This window comes from Dicentrarchus labrax, unplaced genomic scaffold (assembly GCF_905237075.1).
Source record: "Dicentrarchus labrax unplaced genomic scaffold, dlabrax2021, whole genome shotgun sequence".
Classification (NCBI taxonomy): domain Eukaryota; kingdom Metazoa; phylum Chordata; class Actinopteri; family Moronidae; genus Dicentrarchus; species Dicentrarchus labrax.
Genome location: NW_026136724.1, coordinates 3233348 through 3251413, shown reverse-complemented (window position 1 = coordinate 3251413; position 18066 = coordinate 3233348). Strand labels below are relative to the sequence as shown.

General features: G+C 44.3%; 17 non-coding genes across 17 annotated transcripts; 8 read left to right on the top strand and 9 right to left on the bottom strand.

The window, feature by feature from the left end:
- Nucleotides 1–3455: 3455 nt before the first annotated feature.
- trnag-gcc (transfer RNA glycine (anticodon GCC)) lies at nucleotides 3456–3527 on the bottom strand. The gene has a single exon. It is a non-coding gene; the product is annotated as a tRNA-Gly (tRNA).
- A 180-nt stretch (nucleotides 3528–3707) lies between these two features.
- On the top strand, nucleotides 3708–3779 carry trnae-cuc (transfer RNA glutamic acid (anticodon CUC)). Its single transcript has one exon. It is a non-coding gene; the product is annotated as a tRNA-Glu (tRNA).
- An 828-nt stretch (nucleotides 3780–4607) lies between these two features.
- On the bottom strand, nucleotides 4608–4679 carry trnag-gcc (transfer RNA glycine (anticodon GCC)). Its single transcript has one exon. It is a non-coding gene; the product is annotated as a tRNA-Gly (tRNA).
- A 1876-nt stretch (nucleotides 4680–6555) lies between these two features.
- On the bottom strand, nucleotides 6556–6627 carry trnag-gcc (transfer RNA glycine (anticodon GCC)). Its single transcript has one exon. It is a non-coding gene; the product is annotated as a tRNA-Gly (tRNA).
- Nucleotides 6628–6807: 180 nt separating this feature from the next.
- Nucleotides 6808–6879, top strand: trnae-cuc (transfer RNA glutamic acid (anticodon CUC)). The gene has a single exon. It is a non-coding gene; the product is annotated as a tRNA-Glu (tRNA).
- A 1478-nt stretch (nucleotides 6880–8357) lies between these two features.
- On the bottom strand, nucleotides 8358–8429 carry trnag-gcc (transfer RNA glycine (anticodon GCC)). Its single transcript has one exon. It is a non-coding gene; the product is annotated as a tRNA-Gly (tRNA).
- Nucleotides 8430–8609: 180 nt separating this feature from the next.
- trnae-cuc (transfer RNA glutamic acid (anticodon CUC)) lies at nucleotides 8610–8681 on the top strand. Its single transcript has one exon. It is a non-coding gene; the product is annotated as a tRNA-Glu (tRNA).
- Nucleotides 8682–10286: 1605 nt separating this feature from the next.
- Nucleotides 10287–10358, bottom strand: trnag-gcc (transfer RNA glycine (anticodon GCC)). The gene has a single exon. It is a non-coding gene; the product is annotated as a tRNA-Gly (tRNA).
- A 180-nt stretch (nucleotides 10359–10538) lies between these two features.
- trnae-cuc (transfer RNA glutamic acid (anticodon CUC)) lies at nucleotides 10539–10610 on the top strand. The gene has a single exon. It is a non-coding gene; the product is annotated as a tRNA-Glu (tRNA).
- Nucleotides 10611–12497: 1887 nt separating this feature from the next.
- Nucleotides 12498–12569, bottom strand: trnag-gcc (transfer RNA glycine (anticodon GCC)). The gene has a single exon. It is a non-coding gene; the product is annotated as a tRNA-Gly (tRNA).
- Nucleotides 12570–12749: 180 nt separating this feature from the next.
- trnae-cuc (transfer RNA glutamic acid (anticodon CUC)) lies at nucleotides 12750–12821 on the top strand. The gene has a single exon. It is a non-coding gene; the product is annotated as a tRNA-Glu (tRNA).
- A 1209-nt stretch (nucleotides 12822–14030) lies between these two features.
- On the bottom strand, nucleotides 14031–14102 carry trnag-gcc (transfer RNA glycine (anticodon GCC)). Its single transcript has one exon. It is a non-coding gene; the product is annotated as a tRNA-Gly (tRNA).
- Nucleotides 14103–14282: 180 nt separating this feature from the next.
- Nucleotides 14283–14354, top strand: trnae-cuc (transfer RNA glutamic acid (anticodon CUC)). Its single transcript has one exon. It is a non-coding gene; the product is annotated as a tRNA-Glu (tRNA).
- Nucleotides 14355–15574: 1220 nt separating this feature from the next.
- Nucleotides 15575–15646, bottom strand: trnag-gcc (transfer RNA glycine (anticodon GCC)). The gene has a single exon. It is a non-coding gene; the product is annotated as a tRNA-Gly (tRNA).
- Nucleotides 15647–15826: 180 nt separating this feature from the next.
- trnae-cuc (transfer RNA glutamic acid (anticodon CUC)) lies at nucleotides 15827–15898 on the top strand. The gene has a single exon. It is a non-coding gene; the product is annotated as a tRNA-Glu (tRNA).
- Nucleotides 15899–17120: 1222 nt separating this feature from the next.
- On the bottom strand, nucleotides 17121–17192 carry trnag-gcc (transfer RNA glycine (anticodon GCC)). The gene has a single exon. It is a non-coding gene; the product is annotated as a tRNA-Gly (tRNA).
- Nucleotides 17193–17372: 180 nt separating this feature from the next.
- On the top strand, nucleotides 17373–17444 carry trnae-cuc (transfer RNA glutamic acid (anticodon CUC)). Its single transcript has one exon. It is a non-coding gene; the product is annotated as a tRNA-Glu (tRNA).
- The last annotated feature ends 622 nt before the right edge of the window (nucleotides 17445–18066 follow it).

The window sequence follows — 18066 nt, the reverse complement described above, 5'->3', positions numbered from 1 at the left end:
AAAACTTCTATTTTCAGGATCAAATAACTCAGACTCAAAACACCCTGCAAGCCCGATGAAATTAATCAATTATCTAAATTACAAACATGTCTTAAGGACATAAAATCCTGGATGAGCTGCAATTTTCTGATGTTAAACTCAGAAAAAAACGAAATTCTTGTTCTTGGCCCCAAAAACCTTAGAGACTCACTGTCTAAAGATATAGTTACTCTAGATGGCATTTATTTGGCCTCTAGCACCACTGTCAGGAATCTTGGAGTTATCTTTGATCAGGATTTATCATTTAACTCTCACATAAAGCAGACCTCTAGGACTGCCTTCTTTCATTTACGTAATATTACAAAAATCAGACACATACTATCACAGACAGATGCAGAAAAACTAATCCATGCATTTGTTACTTCAAGGCTGGATTACTGCAACTCTTTATTATTAGGTTGCCCCAATAAGTCCATTAAAATGCTCCAATTAATTCAGAACGCTGCAGCACGAGTACTGACAGGAACTAGAAAAAGAGATCACATCTCTCCTGTACTAGCTTCTTTGCATTGGCTCCCTGTAAAATGTAGAATAGAATTTAAAATCCTCCTCCTCACCAATAAAGCTCTTCATGGTCAGGCCCCTTCATATCTTAAAGAGCTCATAGTACCCTATTACCCCTCTAGAACACTACGTTCTCTGAATGCTGGGCTACTTGTGGTTCCTATAGTCTCTAAAAGTAGAACAGGAGCCAGAGCCTTCAGTTACCAAGCTCCTCTCCTGTGGAACCAGCTTCCAGTTGTGGTTCGGGAGGCAGACACCCTCTCCACATTCAAGAGTAGGCTTAAGACATTCCTCTTTGATAAAGCTTATAGTTAGGGCTGGATCAGGTGAGTCCTAAACCATCCCTTAGTTATGCTGCTATAGGCCTAGACTATCGGGGGATTTCCCATGCTGCACTGAGCTCCCTTCCTCTCTTTTTCTGCACTCATTCATGTCCCATTAATGCATGTTACTAACTTCACTTCTTCCCCGGAGTTCTTGTGCTTTCTCGTCTCGTAGGTTCTTATCGATCCTGGTGGAGCCTCCTGCCATGGTCCTGCTAGATTGCCATTGCCAATACTGTTGTTGCTGTGCACCTGTCTGTCTGTCTGTCTGTCTCTCTCTCTCTCTCTCTCTCTCTCTCTCTCTCTTATCAGAGTTGGGTCATGAATGGCAAGTTAGAACAGAGATCACAGCAGGCTCACTGACCAGCTGCTGCTTTTAACAGTGAAGTCCTCTGAAGGAGAGAGGAATGGAGACAGGAGAGGAAGCTGATTTAGAGCAGAGTGAGACAGAAAAAGGAAGAGGAGGTGAAAGAATAGTGTAATTTATTCCTGTCTGTCTGAGAAACAGCAGCATCAGCTGTATTCACTGCCACACTGACAGACAGAGAGAGATGCTGCTGTTTAAAGACAATTAACAAGGTTTGGAGTTTAGCAGAGACAGTCCAGCTCTACCTGCGCACCCCCCAGAAACATGGGACACTGTCTAAATGTACATTAATTTTGCACTATTACTCCGAATATCACAATACTCTGATTTGATGAGGGTCATGCAAACAGAATATTCCATTTGATATTCCTAATCAGGATTTATTCAGAATGGAACATTTTCAGATTGAGACATGTATCAATACATACTGATATTATTCAGGTTTTAGGAGCATTTCTTTACATTATGAAAGACTTGGATATCAAATCTGTGTGTAAAGGTAACAACAAGTGCGACACAAAGAGGCAAAATGGCTCAAAAAGCTCTAGCTGTTCCACTTTTACCACGGGAACAACATGACTGCAGTTTGAAAAGAGGCAAAGGGAAAGAAAAAGACAGAGGGAAACGGAGGTACATAGGACATAAAGTACGTCATTAACAGTTAGGTTAGTCAGTTAAGTATGCACATCCGCATGTAAACATTTTTTAAGGAACCAAAAGTTATTAGACAATTGACTCAAAAGCTATTTCATGGGCTGCATGGGCTATTCCCTCGTTAATCCATCATCAATTAAGCAGGCAAAAGGTCTTGAGTTGATTCCAGGTGTGGCATTTGCATTTGGAAGCTGTTGTTGTGAAGCCATATTATGCTATCAAAGGAGCTCTCAATGGAAGTGAAACAGACCATCCTTAGACGGCAAAAAAGCAGAAATGCATCAGAGAGATAGCGGAAATGTTAGGAGTGGCCAAATCAACAGTTTGGTACATCCTGAGAAAACAAGAGCGCACTGGTGAGCTCAGGAACTCAAAAAGGCCTGATCGTCCATGGAAGACAACAGTGGTGGATGATCGCAGGATCCTTTCCATGGTGAGGAAACCCCCTTCACAACATCCACCCAAATGAAGAACGCTCTCCAGGAAGTAGGTGTATCAGTATCAGAATCAAAAACAATTTAGTGATGGTTAGTTTAACTCAGTTTAGTCTATCAAATAAGAGATAAACAGCAGCAATCTGATTGAATGACGTGTGGTAACATTGGATTCAAGGCACTTTAAGACAGTGGTTCCCAACCTGAGGGTCTGAGCCCCCACAAGGGTACAGCAAGCTTCACAGGGGGATGCGAGACTTTCTTGATTTTAAGGGGTGTAAGAAAACTTTATAAATGTACACAATAGGCCTATATCTCAGCATTTTGTTCATTTCTGTTAAGTAATTACTGAATTAAATTTTTAAAGTTTAGATTGTTTCTTATCATTTAAGCTTTGAAGACTTGAACACAAGCTATATTCACGGAGCCTTCACTCTCTGGCTGTTTTCTAATGCAGGAAAGCTGTTTATCAGAGAGCTAATAGAGCAATTAGAAAAAAAACAATGAATTTGTCAAAAAAAAGATGCCTATTAAGTAAAAAAGTATATATGAATGATTTATAGTAGAGCGGAAGGAGCTTTTTAAACTGCTCTGTATATTTTACTGCAACACAAACACTAAAATATGATAATGTTGTCTGATGTTAACTGCAGTTAGTTATGGATTCGTCCATGGTCTGGGCTCGATTCCTGGTCAATAAATGTAATTTTAATATTGCGATGGGCTTGTGGCCAACCAAGATGCTTTCTGTACCACCATTCCGTACTTCATGCTAATATGCCCCAATCACCTTGGCAATGACTAAGTGCATGTTTCATGAAGGCTCTCCTGAATCTTGAACGACGTGTTACAAAAAAAGAGCTTGAAGCCCTTGTTTCCAAAATGCATGCATGTGTTGAGGAATTTGACAAACCTTTGTAATACTTTACCAGAACTGCGTGCAATGAGTGTCCTGTCATGAAAAGCGACTGCATGTTACGAACACAGTGGAAGCTGTGGATTGGCCCAGACTGTGAACCTGATCATTGTGACATTCACAACTGTAGCAGGTACTTTGTGAAACACAAGTCTGAAATACTCTACCTCAAGTTTTTGAAAAGCCTTCTGAGAAGACAGTGCGATGTTTACATCCAATGCATTGGCCGGGAATCGAACCCGGGTCAACTGCTTGGCAAGCAGCTATGCTCACCACTATACCACCAATGCCTGTACAGAGGTGTCTCAGTGCCATGGCGAAGAATCATCGATCAAAACTGTTGCAGGTGCTTAGTGAAGCACACTATTCCAAATTGCAGGCATGTGTTGAGGAATTTGACATACGTTTGAAATACTTTAGCATAACTGCTGGAAAAGGCCCGCATGTCTTTCTGGCACCAGAACTTTGCGTCCCTGATGGTCTAGTGGCTAGGATTCGGCGCTCTCACCGCCGCGGCCCAGGTTCGATTCCCGGTCAGGGAATTTGGTTTTAACATTGTGATGGGCTTGTGGCCAACCAAGATGCTTTCTGTACCACCATTCCGTACTAATATGCCCCAGTCACCTTGGCAATGACTACGTGCATCTTTCATGAATGCTCTCCTGAATCGTGAACGACGTGTTACAAAAAGTGCTTGAATCCCTTCTTTCCAAAATGCATGCACGTGTTGAGGAGTTTGACCAAAGTTTGAAATACTTTACCAGAACTGCGTGCAATGAATAAGTGTACTTGTCTTGAATGCTGTCGTGAAAAGCGGACTGCATGTTACAAACAAAGTGCGTGAAGCCCAAGAATCTGTGGATTGGCCCAGACCGTGAACCTGTTCAATGTGACATGCATTCACATTCGATTCCCGGTCAGGGAATGTGATTTTAACATTGTGATGGGCTTGTGGCCAAACAAGATGCTTTCCGTGCCACCATTCCGTACTTCATGCTAATATGCCCCAATCACCTTGGCAATGACTAAGTGCATGTTTCATGAAGGCTCTCCTGAATCTTGAACGACGTGTTACAAAAAAAGAGCTTGAAGCCCTTGTTTCCAAAATGCATGCTTGTGTTGAGGAATTTGACAAACCTTTGTAATACTTTACCAGAACTGCGTTCAATGAGTGTCCTGTCATGAAAAGCAACTGCGTGTTACAAACACAGTGCGTGAAGCACACAAAGCTGTGGATTGGACCAGACCGTGAACCTGATCAATGTGACATTCACAACTGTAGCAGGTACTTTGTGAAACACAAGTCTGAAATACTCTACCTCAAGTCTTTGAAAAGCCTTCTGAGAAGACAGTGCGATGTTTACATCCAATGCATTGGCCGGGAATCGAACCCGGGTCAACTGCTTGGCAAGCAGCTATGCTCACCACTATACCACCAATGCCTGTACAGAGGTGTCTCAGTGCCATGGCGAACAATCATCGATCAAAACTGTTGCAGGTGCTTAGTGAAGCACACTATTCCAAATTGCAGGCATGTGTTGAGGAATTTGACATACGTTTGAAATACTTTAGCATAACTGCTGGAAAAGGGCCCGCATGTCTTTCTGGCACCAGAACTTTGCGTCCCTGATGGTCTAATGGCTAGGATTCGGCGCTCTCACCGCCACGGCCGGGGTTCGATTCCCGGTCAGGGAATTTGGTTTTAACATTGTGATGGGCTTGTGGCCAACCAAGATGCTTTCTGTACCACCGTTCCGTACTAATATGCCCCAGTCACCTTGGCAATGACTAAGTGCATCTTTCATGAATGCTCTCCTGAATCGTGAACGACGTGTTACAAAAAAGTGCTTGAATCCCTTCTTTCCAAAATGCATGCACGTGTTGAGGAGTTTGACCAAAGTTTGAAATACTTTACCAGAACTGCGTGCAATGAGTAAGTGTACTTGTCTTGAATGCTGTCGTGAAAAGCGAACTGCATGTTACAAACAAAGTGCGTGAAGCCCAAGAATCTGTGGATTGGCCCAGACCGTGAACCTGTTCAATGTGACATGCATTCACATTCGATTCCCGGTCAGGGAATGTGATTTTAACATTGTGATGGGCTTGTGGCCAAACAAGATGCTTTCCGTGCCACCATTCCGTACTTCATGCTAATATACCCCAATCACCTTGGCAATGACTAAGTGCATGTTTCATGAAGGCTCTCCTGAATCTTGAACGACGTGTTACAAAAAAAGAGCTTGAAGCCCTTGTTTCCAAAATGCATGCATGTGTTGAGGAATTTGACAAACCTTTGTAATACTTTACCAGAACTGCGTGCAATGAGTAAGTGTACTTTTCTTGAATGCTGTCCTGAAAAGCGAACTGCATGTTACAAACAAAGTGCGTGAAGCCCAAGAATCTGTGGATTGGCCCAGACCGTGAACCTGATCAATGTGACATTCATTCACATTCGATTCCCGGTCAGGGAATGTGATTTTAACATTGTGATGGGCTTGTGGCCAAACAAGATGCTTTCCGTGCCACCATTCCGTACTTCATGCTAATATGCCCCAATCACCTTGGCAATGACTAAGTGCATGTTTCATGAAGGCTCTCCTGAATCTTGAACGACGTGTTACAAAAAAAGAGCTTGAAGCCCTTGTTTCCAAAATGCATGCATGTGTTGAGGAATTTGACAAACCTTTGTAATACTTTCCCAGAACTGCGTGCAATGTAAGTGTACTTTTCTGAATGCTGTCATGAAAAGCGAACTGCATGTTACAAACACAAAGTGCGTGAAGCCCAAGAAGCTGTGGATTGGCCCAGACCGTGAACCTGATCAATGTGACATTCATTCACATTCGAGGTCTTGTGAAACACAGGTCAGGGAATACTCGATCAAGTCTTTGAAAAGCATTGTGATGGGCTTGTGGCCAAACAAGATGCTTTCCGTGCCACCATTCCGTCTGTCATGCTTATATGCCCCAATCACCTTGGCAATGACTAAGTGCATGTTTCATGAAGGCTCTCCTGAATCTTGAACGACGTGTTACAAAAAAAGAGCTTGAAGCCCTTGTTTCCAAAATGCATGCATGTGTTGAGGAATTTGACAAACCTTTGTAATACTTTCCCAGAACTGCGTGCAATGAGTGTCCTGTCATGAAAAGCGACTGCATGTTACGAACACAGTGGAAGCTGTGGATTGGCCCAGACCGTGAACCTGATCAATGTGACATTCACAACTGTAGCAGGTACTTTGTGAAACACAAGTCTGAAATACTCTACCTCAAGTCTTTGAAAAGCCTTCTGAGAAGACAGTGCGATGTTTACATCCAATGCATTGGCCGGGAATCGAACCCGGGTCAACTGCTTGGCAAGCAGCTATGCTCACCACTATACCACCAATGCCTGTACAGAGGTGTCTCAGTGCCATGGCGAAGAATCATCGATCAAAACTGTTGCAGGTGCTTAGTGAAGCACACTATTCCAAATTGCAGGCATGTGTTGAGGAATTTGACATACGTTTGAAATACTTTAGCATAACTGCTGGAAAAGGCCCGCATGTCTTTCTGGCACCAGAACTTTGCGTCCCTGATGGTCTAGTGGCTAGGATTCGGCGCTCTCACCGCCGCGGCCCGGGTTCGATTCCCGGTCAGGGAATTTGGTTTTAACATTGTGATGGGCTTGTGGCCAACCAAGATGCTTTCTGTACCACCATTCCGTACTAATATGCCCCAGTCACCTTGGCAATGACTACGTGCATCTTTCATGAATGCTCTCCTGAATCGTGAACGACGTGTTACAAAAAAGTGCTTGAATCCCTTCTTTCCAAAATGCATGCACGTGTTGAGGAGTTTGACCAAAGTTTGAAATACTTTACCAGAACTGCGTGCAATGAGTAAGTGTACTTGTCTTGAATGCTGTCGTGAAAAGCGAACTGCATGTTACAAACAAAGGCGTGAAGCCCAGATCTGTGTGGCCCAGACCGTGAACCTGTTCAATGTGACATGCATTCACATTCATTCCCGTCAGGGAATGTGATTTTAACATTGTGATGGCTGGGCAACGAGTTGAATCCCTTCTTTCCAAAATGCATGCACGTGTTGAGGAGTTTGACCAAAGTTTGAAATACTTTACCAGAACTGCGTGCAATGAGTAAGTGTACTTGTCTTGAATGCTGTCGTGAAAAGCGAACTGCATGTTACAAACAAAGTGCGTGAAGCCCAAGAATCTGTGGATTGGCCCAGACCGTGAACCTGTTCAATGTGACATGCATTCACATTCGATTCCCGGTCAGGGAATGTGATTTTAACATTGTGATGGGCTTGTGGCCAAACAAGATGCTTTCCGTGCCACCATTCCGTACTTCATGCTAATATGCCCCAATCACCTTGGCAATGACTAAGTGCATGTTTCATGAAGGCTCTCCTGAATCTTGAACGACGTGTTACAAAAAAAGAGCTTGAAGCCCTTGTTTCCAAAATGCATGCATGTGTTGAGGAATTTGACAAACCTTTGTAATACTTTACCAGAACTGCGTGCAATGAGTAAGTGTACTTTTCTTGAATGCTGTCCTGAAAAGCGAACTGCATGTTACAAACAAAGTGCGTGAAGCCCAAGAATCTGTGGATTGGCCCAGACCGTGAACCTGATCAATGTGACATTCATTCACATTCAATTCCCGGTCAGGGAATGTGATTTTAACATTGTGATGGGCTTGTGGCCAAACAAGATGCTTTCCGTGCCACCATTCCGTACTTCATGCTAATATGCCCCAATCACCTTGGCAATGACTAAGTGCATGTTTCATGAAGGCTCTCCTGAATCTTGAACGACGTGTTACAAAAAAAGAGCTTGAAGCCCTTGTTTCCAAAATGCATGCTTGTGTTGAGGAATTTGACAAACCTTTGTAATACTTTACCAGAACTGCGTTCAATGAGTGTCCTGTCATGAAAAGCGACTGCATGTTACAAACACAGTGCGTGAAGCACACAAAGCTGTGGATTGGCCCAGACCGTGAACCTGATCAATGTGACATTCACAACTGTAGCAGGTACTTTGTGAAACACAAGTCTGAAATACTCTACCTCAAGTCTTTGAAAAGCCTTCTGAGAAGACAGTGCGATGTTTACATCCAATGCATTGGCCGGGAATCGAACCCGGGTCAACTGCTTGGCAAGCAGCTATGCTCACCACTATACCACCAATGCCTGTACAGAGGTGTCTCAGTGCCATGGCGAAGAATCATCGATCAAAACTGTTGCAGGTGCTTAGTGAAGCACACTATTCCAAATTGCAGGCATGTGTTGAGGAATTTGACATACGTTTGAAATACTTTAGCATAACTGCTGGAAAAGGGCCGCATGTCTTTCTGGCACCAGAACTTTGCGTCCCTGATGGTCTAATGGCTAGGATTCGGCGCTCTCACCGCCGCGGCCGGGGTTCGATTCCCGGTCAGGGAATTTGGTTTTAACATTGTGATGGGCTTGTGGCCAACCAAGATGCTTTCTGTACCACCATTCCGTACTAATATGCCCCAGTCACCTTGGCAATGACTACGTGCATCTTTCATGAATGCTCTCCTGAATCGTGAACGACGTGTTACAAAAAAGTGCTTGAATCCCTTCTTTCCAAAATGCATGCACGTGTTGAGGAGTTTGACCAAAGTTTGAAATACTTTACCAGAACTGCGTGCAATGAGTAAGTGTACTTGTCTTGAATGCTGTCGTGAAAAGCGAACTGCATGTTACAAACAAAGTGCGTGAAGCCCAAGAATCTGTGGATTGGCCCAGACCGTGAACCTGTTCAATGTGACATGCATTCACATTCGATTCCCGGTCAGGGAATGTGATTTTAACATTGTGATGGGCTTGTGGCCAAACAAGATGCTTTCCGTGCCACCATTCCGTACTTCATGCTAATATACCCCATCACCTTGGCAATAACTAAGTGCATGTTTCTGAGGCTCTCCTGAATCTTGAACGACGTGTTAAAAAAGAGCTTGAAGCCCTTGTTTCCAAAATGCATGCATGTGTTGAATTTGACAAACCTTTGTAATACTTTACCAGAACTGCGTGCAATGAGTAAGTGTACTTTTCTTGAATGCTGTCCTGAAAAGCGAACTGCATGTTACAAACAAAGTGCGTGAAGCCCAAGAATCTGTGGATTGGCCCAGACCGTGAACCTGATCAATGTGACATTCATTCACATTCGATTCCCGGTCAGGGAATGTGATTTTAACATTGTGATGGGCTTGTGGCCAAACAAGATGCTTTCCGTGCCACCATTCCGTACTTCATGCTAATATGCCCCAATCACCTTGGCAATGACTAAGTGCATGTTTCATGAAGGCTCTCCTGAATCTTGAACGACGTGTTACAAAAAAAGAGCTTGAAGCCCTTGTTTCCAAAATGCATGCATGTGTTGAGGAATTTGACAAACCTTTGTAATACTTTACCAGAAGTGCGTGCAATGAGTAAGTGTACTTTTCTTGAATGCTGTCCTGAAAAGCGAACTGCATGTTACAAACAAAGTGCGTGAAGCCCAAGAATCTGTGGATTGGCCCAGACCGTGAACCTGATCAATGTGACATTCATTCACATTCAATTCCCGGTCAGGGAATGTGATTTTAACATTGTGATGGGCTTGTGGCCAAACAAGATGCTTTCCGTGCCACCATTCCGTACTTCATGCTAATATGCCCCAATCACCTTGGCAATGACTAAGTGCATGTTTCATGAAGGCTCTCCTGAATCTTGAACGACGTGTTACAAAAAAAAGAGCTTGAAGCCCTTGTTTCCAAAATGCATGCTTGTGTTGAGGAATTTGACAAACCTTTGTAATACTTTACCAGAACTGCGTTCAATGAGTGTCCTGTCATGAAAAGCGACTGCATGTTACAAACACAGTGCGTGTAGCACACAAAGCTGTGGATTGGCCCAGACCGTGAACCTGATCAATGTGACATTCACAACTGTAGCAGGTACTTTGTGAAACACAAGTCTGAAATATTCTACCTCAAGTCTTTGAAAAGCCTTCTGAGAAGACAGCGCGATGTTTACATCCAATGCATTGGCCGGGAATCGAACCCGGGTCAACTGCTTGGCAAGCAGCTATGCTCACCACTATACCACCAATGCCTGTACAGAGGTGTCTCAGTGCCATGGCGAAGAATCATCGATCAAAACTGTTGCAGGTGCTTGGTGAAGCACACTATTCCAAATTGCAGGCATGTGTTGAGGAATTTGACATACGTTTGAAATACTTTAGCATAACTGCTGGAAAAGGCCCGCATGTCTTTCTGGCACCAGAACCTTGCGTCCCTGATGGTCTAGTGGCTAGGATTTGGCGCTCTCACCGCCGTGGCCCGGGTTCGATTCCCGGTCAGGGAATTTGGTTTTAACATTGTGATGGGCTTGTGGCCAACCAAGATGCTTTCTGTACCACCATTCCGTACTAATATGCCCCAGTCACCTTGGCAATGACTACGTGCATCTTTCATGAATGCTCTCCTGAATCGTGAACGACGTGTTACAAAAAAGTGCTTGAATCCCTTCTTTCCAAAATGCATGCACGTGTTGAGGAGTTTGACCAAAGTTTGAAATACTTTACCAGAACTGCGTGCAATGAGTAAGTGTACTTGTCTTGAATGCTGTCGTGAAAAGCGAACTGCATGTTACAAACAAAGTGCGTGAAGCCCAAGAATCTGTGGATTGGCCCAGACCGTGAACCTGATCAATGTGACATTCATTCACATTCAATTCCCGGTCAGGGAATGTGATTTTAACATTGTGATGGGCTTGTGGCCAAACAAGATGCTTTCCGTGCCACCATTCCGTACTTCATGCTAATATGCCCCAATCACCTTGGCAATGACTAAGTGCATGTTTCATGAAGGCTCTCCTGAATCTTGAACGACATGTTACAAAAAAGAGCTTGAAGCCCTTGTTTCCAAAATGCATGCATGTGTTGAGGAATTTGACAAACCTTTGTAATACTTTACCGAACTGCGTGCAATGAGTAAGTGTACTTTTCTTGAATGCTGTCCTGAAAAGCGAACTGCATGTTACAAACAAAGGGCGTGAAGCCCTAGAATCTGTGGATTGGCCCAGACCGTGAACCTGATCAATGTGACATGCATTCACATTCGATTCCCGGTCAGGGAATGTGATTTTAACATTGTGATGGGCTTGTGGCCAAACAAGATGCTTCCGTGCCACCATTCCGTACTTCATGTAATATGCCCCAATCACCTTGGCAATGACTAAGTGCATGTTTCATGAAGGCTCTCCTGAATCTTGAACGACGTGTTACAAAAAGAGCTTGAAGCCCTTGTTTCAAACGCATGCATGTGTTGAGGAATTTGACAAACCTTGTAATACTTTCCCGAACTGCGTGAATGAGTGTCCTGTCATGAAGCGACTGCATGTTACAAACACGTGGAGTGTGGATTGGCCCGACCGTGAACCTGATCATGTGACATTCCACTGTGCGTACTTTGTGAAACACGTCTGAAATACTCTACCTCGTCTTTGAAAGCTCTGGAAGACGTGATGTTTACATCCATGCATTGGCCGGAATCAACCCGGGTCAACTGCTTGGCAAGCAGCTGCTCACCACTATACCACCATGCCTGTACGGTGTCCGTGCCATGGCGAAGAATCATCGATCAAACTGTTGCGGTGCTTGTGAGCACACTTTCCAATTGGGCATGTGTTGAGGAATTTGACATACGTTTGAATATTTGCATAACGCTGAAAGGCCCCATGTTTCTGGCACCGAACCTTGCGTCCTGATGGTCTGTGGCTAGATTCCGCCCACCGCGGTTCGTGGAATTTGTTTTAACATTGTGATGGGCTTGTGGCCAAACAAGATGCTTTCCGTGCCACCATTCCGTACTTCATGCTAATATGCCCCAATCACCTTGGCAATGACTAAGTGCATGTTTCATGAAGGCTCTCCTGAATCTTGAACGACGTGTTACAAAAAAAGAGCTTGAAGCCCTTGTTTCCAAAATGCATGCTTGTGTTGAGGAATTTGACAAACCTTTGTAATACTTTACCAGAACTGCGTTCAATGAGTGTCCTGTCATGAAAAGCGACTGCATGTTACAAACACAGTGCGTGTAGCACACAAAGCTGTGGATTGGCCCAGACCGTGAACCTGATCAATGTGACATTCACAACTGTAGCAGGTACTTTGTGAAACACAAGTCTGAAATACTCTACCTCAAGTCTTTGAAAAGCCTTCTGAGAAGACAGTGCGATGTTTACATCCAATGCATTGGCCGGGAATCGAACCCGGGTCAACTGCTTGGCAAGCAGCTATGCTCACCACTATACCACCAATGCCTGTACAGAGGTGTCTCAGTGCCATGGCGAAGAATCATCGATCAAAACTGTTGCAGGTGCTTAGTGAAGCACACTATTCCAAATTGCAGGCATGTGTTGAGGAATTTGACATACGTTTGAAATACTTTAGCATAACTGCTGGAAAAGGCCCGCATGTCTTTCTGGCACCAGAACTTTGCGTCCCTGATGGTCTAGTGGCTAGGATTCGGCGCTCTCACCGCCGCGGCCCGGGTTCGATTCCCGGTCAGGGAATTTGGTTTTAACATTGTGATGGGCTTGTGGCCAACCAAGATGCTTTCTGTACCACCATTCCGTACTAATATGCCCCAGTCACCTTGGCAATGACTACGTGCATCTTTCATGAATGCTCTCCTGAATCGTGAACGACGTGTTACAAAAAAGTGCTTGAATCCCTTCTTTCCAAAATGCATGCACGTGTTGAGGAGTTTGACCAAAGTTTGAAATACTTTACCAGAACTGCGTGCAATGAGTAAGTGTACTTGTCTTGAATGCTGTCGTGAAAAGCGAACTGCATGTTACAAACAAAGTGCGTGAAGCCCAAGAATCTGTGGATTGGCCCAGACCGTGAACCTGTTCAATGTGACATGCATTCACATTCGATTCCCGGTCAGGGAATGTGATTTTAACATTGTGATGGGCTTGTGGCCAAACAAGATGCTTTCCGTGCCACCATTCCGTACTTCATGCTAATATGCCCCAATCACCTTGGCAATGACTAAGTGCATGTTTCATGAAGGCTCTCCTGAATCTTGAACGACGTGTTAAAAAAAAAAGAGCTTGAAGCCCTTGTTTCCAAAATGCATGCATGTGTTGAGGAATTTGACAAACCTTTGTAATACTTTACCAGAACTGCGTGCAATGAGTAAGTGTACTTTTCTTGAATGCTGTCCTGAAAAGCGAACTGCATGTTACAAACAAAGTGCGTGAAGCCCAAGAATCTGTGGATTGGCCCAGACCGTGAACCTGATCAATGTGACATTCATTCACATTCAATTCCCGGTCAGGGAATGTGATTTTAACATTGTGATGGGCTTGTGGCCAAACAAGATGCTTTCCGTGCCACCATTCCGTACTTCATGCTAATATGCCCCAATCACCTTGGCAATGACTAAGTGCATGTTTCATGAAGGCTCTCCTGAATCTTGAACGACGTGTTACAAAAAAAGAGCTTGAAGCCCTTGTTTCCAAATGCATGCTTGTGTTGAGGAATTTGACAAACCTTTGTAATACTTTACCAGAACTGCGTGCAATGAGTGTCCTGTCATGAAAAGCGACTGCATGTTACAAACACAGTGGAAGCTGTGGATTGGCCCAGACCGTGAACCTGATCAATGTGACATTCACAACTGTAGCAGGTACTTTGTGAAACACAAGTCTGAAATACTCTACCTCAAGTCTTTGAAAAACCTTCTGAGAAGACAGTGCGATGTTTACATCCAATGCATTGGCCGGGAATCGAACCCGGGTCAACTGCTTGGCAAGCAGCTATGCTCACCACTATACCACCAATGCCTGTACAGAGGTGTCTCAGTGCCATGGCGAAGAATCATCGATCAAAACTGTTGCAGGTGCTTAGTGAAGCACACTATTCCAAATTGCAGGCATGTGTTGAGGAATTTGACATACGTTTGAAATACTTTAGCATAACTGCTGGAAAAGGCCCGCATGTCTTTCTGGCACCAGAACTTTGCGTCCCTGATGGTCTAGTGGCTAGGATTCGGCGCTCTCACCGCCGCGGCCCGGGTTCGATTCCCGGTCAGGGAATTTGATTTTAACATTGTGATGGGCTTGTGGCCAACCAAGATGCTTTCTGTACCACCATTCCGTACTAATATGCCCCAGTCACCTTGGCAATGACTACGTGCATCTTTCATGAATGCTCTCCTGAATCGTGAACGACGTGTTACAAAAAAGTGCTTGAATCCCTTCTTTCCAAAATGCATGCACGTGTTGAGGAGTTTGACCAAAGTTTGAAATACTTTACCAGAACTGCGTGCAATGAGTAAGTGTACTTGTCTTGAATGCTGTCGTGAAAAGCGAACTGCATGTTACCATCAAAGTGCGTGAAGCCCAAGAATCTGTGGATTGGCCCAGACCGTGAACCTGTTCAATGTGACATGCATTCACATTCGATTCCCGGTCAGGGAATGTGATTTTAACATTGTGATGGGCTTGTGGCCAAACAAGATGCTTTCCGTGCCACCATTCCGTACTTCATGCTAATATGCCCCAATCACCTTGGCAATGACTAAGTGCATGTTTCATGAAGGCTCTCCTGAATCTTGAACGACGTGTTACAAAAAAGAGCTTGAAGCCCTTGTTTCCAAAATGCATGCATGTGTTGAGGAATTTGACAAACCTTTGTAATACTTTACCAGAACTGCGTGCAATGAGTAAGTGTACTTTTCTTGAATGCTGTCCTGAAAAGCGAACTGCATGTTACAAACAAAGTGCGTGAAGCCCAAGAATCTGTGGATTGGCCCAGACCGTGAACCTGATCAATGTGACATTCATTCACATTCAATTCCCGGTCAGGGAATGTGATTTTAACATTGTGATGGGCTTGTGGCCAAACAAGATGCTTTCCGTGCCACCATTCCGTACTTCATGCTTATATGCCCCAATCACCTTGGCAATGACTAAGTGCATGTTTCATGAAGGCTCTCCTGAATCTTGAACGACGTGTTACAAAAAAAGAGCTTGAAGCCCTTGTTTCCAAAATGCATGCTTGTGTTGAGGAATTTGACAAACCTTTGTAATACTTTACCAGAACTGCGTTCAATGAGTGTCCTGTCATGAAAAGCGACTGCATGTTACAAACACAGTGCGTGAAGCACACAAAGCTGTGGATTGGCCCAGACCGTGAACCTGATCAATGTGACATTCACAACTGTAGCAGGTACTTTGTGAAACACAAGTCTGAAATACTCTACCTCAAGTCTTTGAAAAGCCTTCTGAGAAGACAGTGCGATGTTTACATCCAATGCATTGGCCGGGAATCGAACCCGGGTCAACTGCTTGGCAAGCAGCTATGCTCACCACTATACCACCAATGCCTGTACAGAGGTGTCTCAGTGCCATGGCGAAGAATCATCGATCAAAACTGTTGCAGGTGCTTAGTGAAGCACACTATTCCAAATTGCAGGCATGTGTTGAGGAATTTGACATACGTTTGAAATACTTTAGCATAACTGCTGGAAAAGGCCCGCATGTCTTTCTGGCACCAGAACTTTGCGTCCCTGATGGTCTAGTGGCTAGGATTCGGCGCTCTCACCGCCGCGGCCCGGGTTCGATTCCCGGTCAGGGAATTTGGTTTTAACATTGTGATGGGCTTGTGGCCAACCAAGATGCTTTCTGTACCACCATTCCGTACTAATATGCCCCAGTCACCTTGGCAATGACTACGTGCATCTTTCATGAATGCTCTCCTGAATCGTGAACGACGTGTTACAAAAAAGTGCTTGAATCCCTTCTTTCCAAAATGCATGCACGTGTTGAGGAGTTTGACCAAAGTTTGAAATACTTTACCAGAACTGCGTGCAATGAGTAAGTGTACTTGTCTTGAATGCTGTCGTGAAAAGCGAACTGCATGTTACAAACAAAATGCGTGAAGCCCAAGAATCTGTGGATTGGCCCAGACCGTGAACCTGTTCAATGTGACATGCATTCACATTCGATTCCCGGTCAGGGAATGTGATTTTAACATTGTGATGGGCTTGTGGCCAAACAAGATGCTTTCCGTGCCACCATTCCGTACTTCATGCTAATATGCCCCAATCACCTTGGCAATGACTAAGTGCATGTTTCATGAAGGCTCTCCTGAATCTTGAACGACGTGTTACAAAAAAAAAGAGCTTGAAGCCCTTGTTTCCAAAATGCATGCATGTGTTGAGGAATTTGACAAACCTTTGTAATACTTTACCAGAACTGCGTGCAATGAGTAAGTGTACTTTTCTTGAATGCTGTCCTGAAAAGCAAACTGCATGTTACAAACAAAGTGCGTGAAGCCCAAGAATCTGTGGATTGGCCCAGACCGTGAACCTGATCAATGTGACATTCATTCACATTCAATTCCCGGTCAGGGAATGTGATTTTAACATTGTGATGGGCTTGTGGCCAAACAAGATGCTTTCCGTGCCACCATTCCGTACTTCATGCTAATATGCCCAATCACCTTGGCAATGACTAAGTGCATGTTTCATGAAGGCTCTCCTGAATCTTGAACGACGTGTTACAAAAAAAGAGCTTGAAGCCCTTGTTTCCAAAATGCATGCTTGTGTTGAGGAATTTGACAAACCTTTGTAATACTTTACCAGAACTGCGTTCAATGAGTGTCCTGTCATGAAAAGCGACTGCATGTTACAAACACAGTGCGTGTAGCACACAAAGCTGTGGATTGGCCCAGACCGTGAACCTGATCAATGTGACATTCACAACTGTAGCAGGTACTTTGTGAAACACAAGTCTGAAATACTCTACCTCAAGTCTTTGAAAAGCCTTCTGAGAAGACAGTGCGATGTTTACATCCAATGCATTGGCCGGGAATCGAACCCGGGTCAACTGCTTGGCAAGCAGCTATGCTCACCACTATACCACCAATGCCTGTACCGAGGTGTCTCAGTGCCATGGCGAAGAATCATCGATCAAAACTGTTGCAGGTGCTTAGTGAAGCACACTATTCCAAATTGCAGGCATGTGTTGAGGAATTTGACATACGTTTGAAATACTTTAGCATAACTGCTGGAAAAGGCCCGCATGTCTTTCTGGCACCAGAACTTTGCGTCCCTGATGGTCTAGTGGCTAGGATTCGGCGCTCTCACCGCCGCGGCCCGGGTTCGATTCCCGGTCAGGGAATTTGGTTTTAACATTGTGATGGGCTTGTGGCCAACCAAGATGCTTTCTGTACCACCATTCCGTACTAATATGCCCCAGTCACCTTGGCAATGACTACGTGCATCTTTCATGAATGCTCTCCTGAATCGTGAACGACGTGTTACAAAAAAGTGCTTGAATCCCTTCTTTCCAAAATGCATGCACGTGTTGAGGAGTTTGACCAAAGTTTGAAATACTTTACCAGAACTGCGTGCAATGAGTAAGTGTACTTGTCTTGAATGCTGTCGTGAAAAGCGAACTGCATGTTACAAACAAAGTGCGTGAAGCCCAAGAATCTGTGGATTGGCCCAGACCGTGAACCTGTTCAATGTGACATGCATTCACATTCGATTCCCGGTCAGGGAATGTGATTTTAACATTGTGATGGGCTTGTGGCCAAACAAGATGCTTTCCGTGCCACCATTCCGTACTTCATGCTAATATGCCCCAATCACCTTGGCAATGACTAAGTGCATGTTTCATGAAGGCTCTCCTGAATCTTGAACGACGTGTTACAAAAAAAGAGCTTGAAGCCCTTGTTTCCAAAATGCATGCATGTGTTGAGGAATTTGACAAACCTTTGTAATACTTTACCAGAACTGCG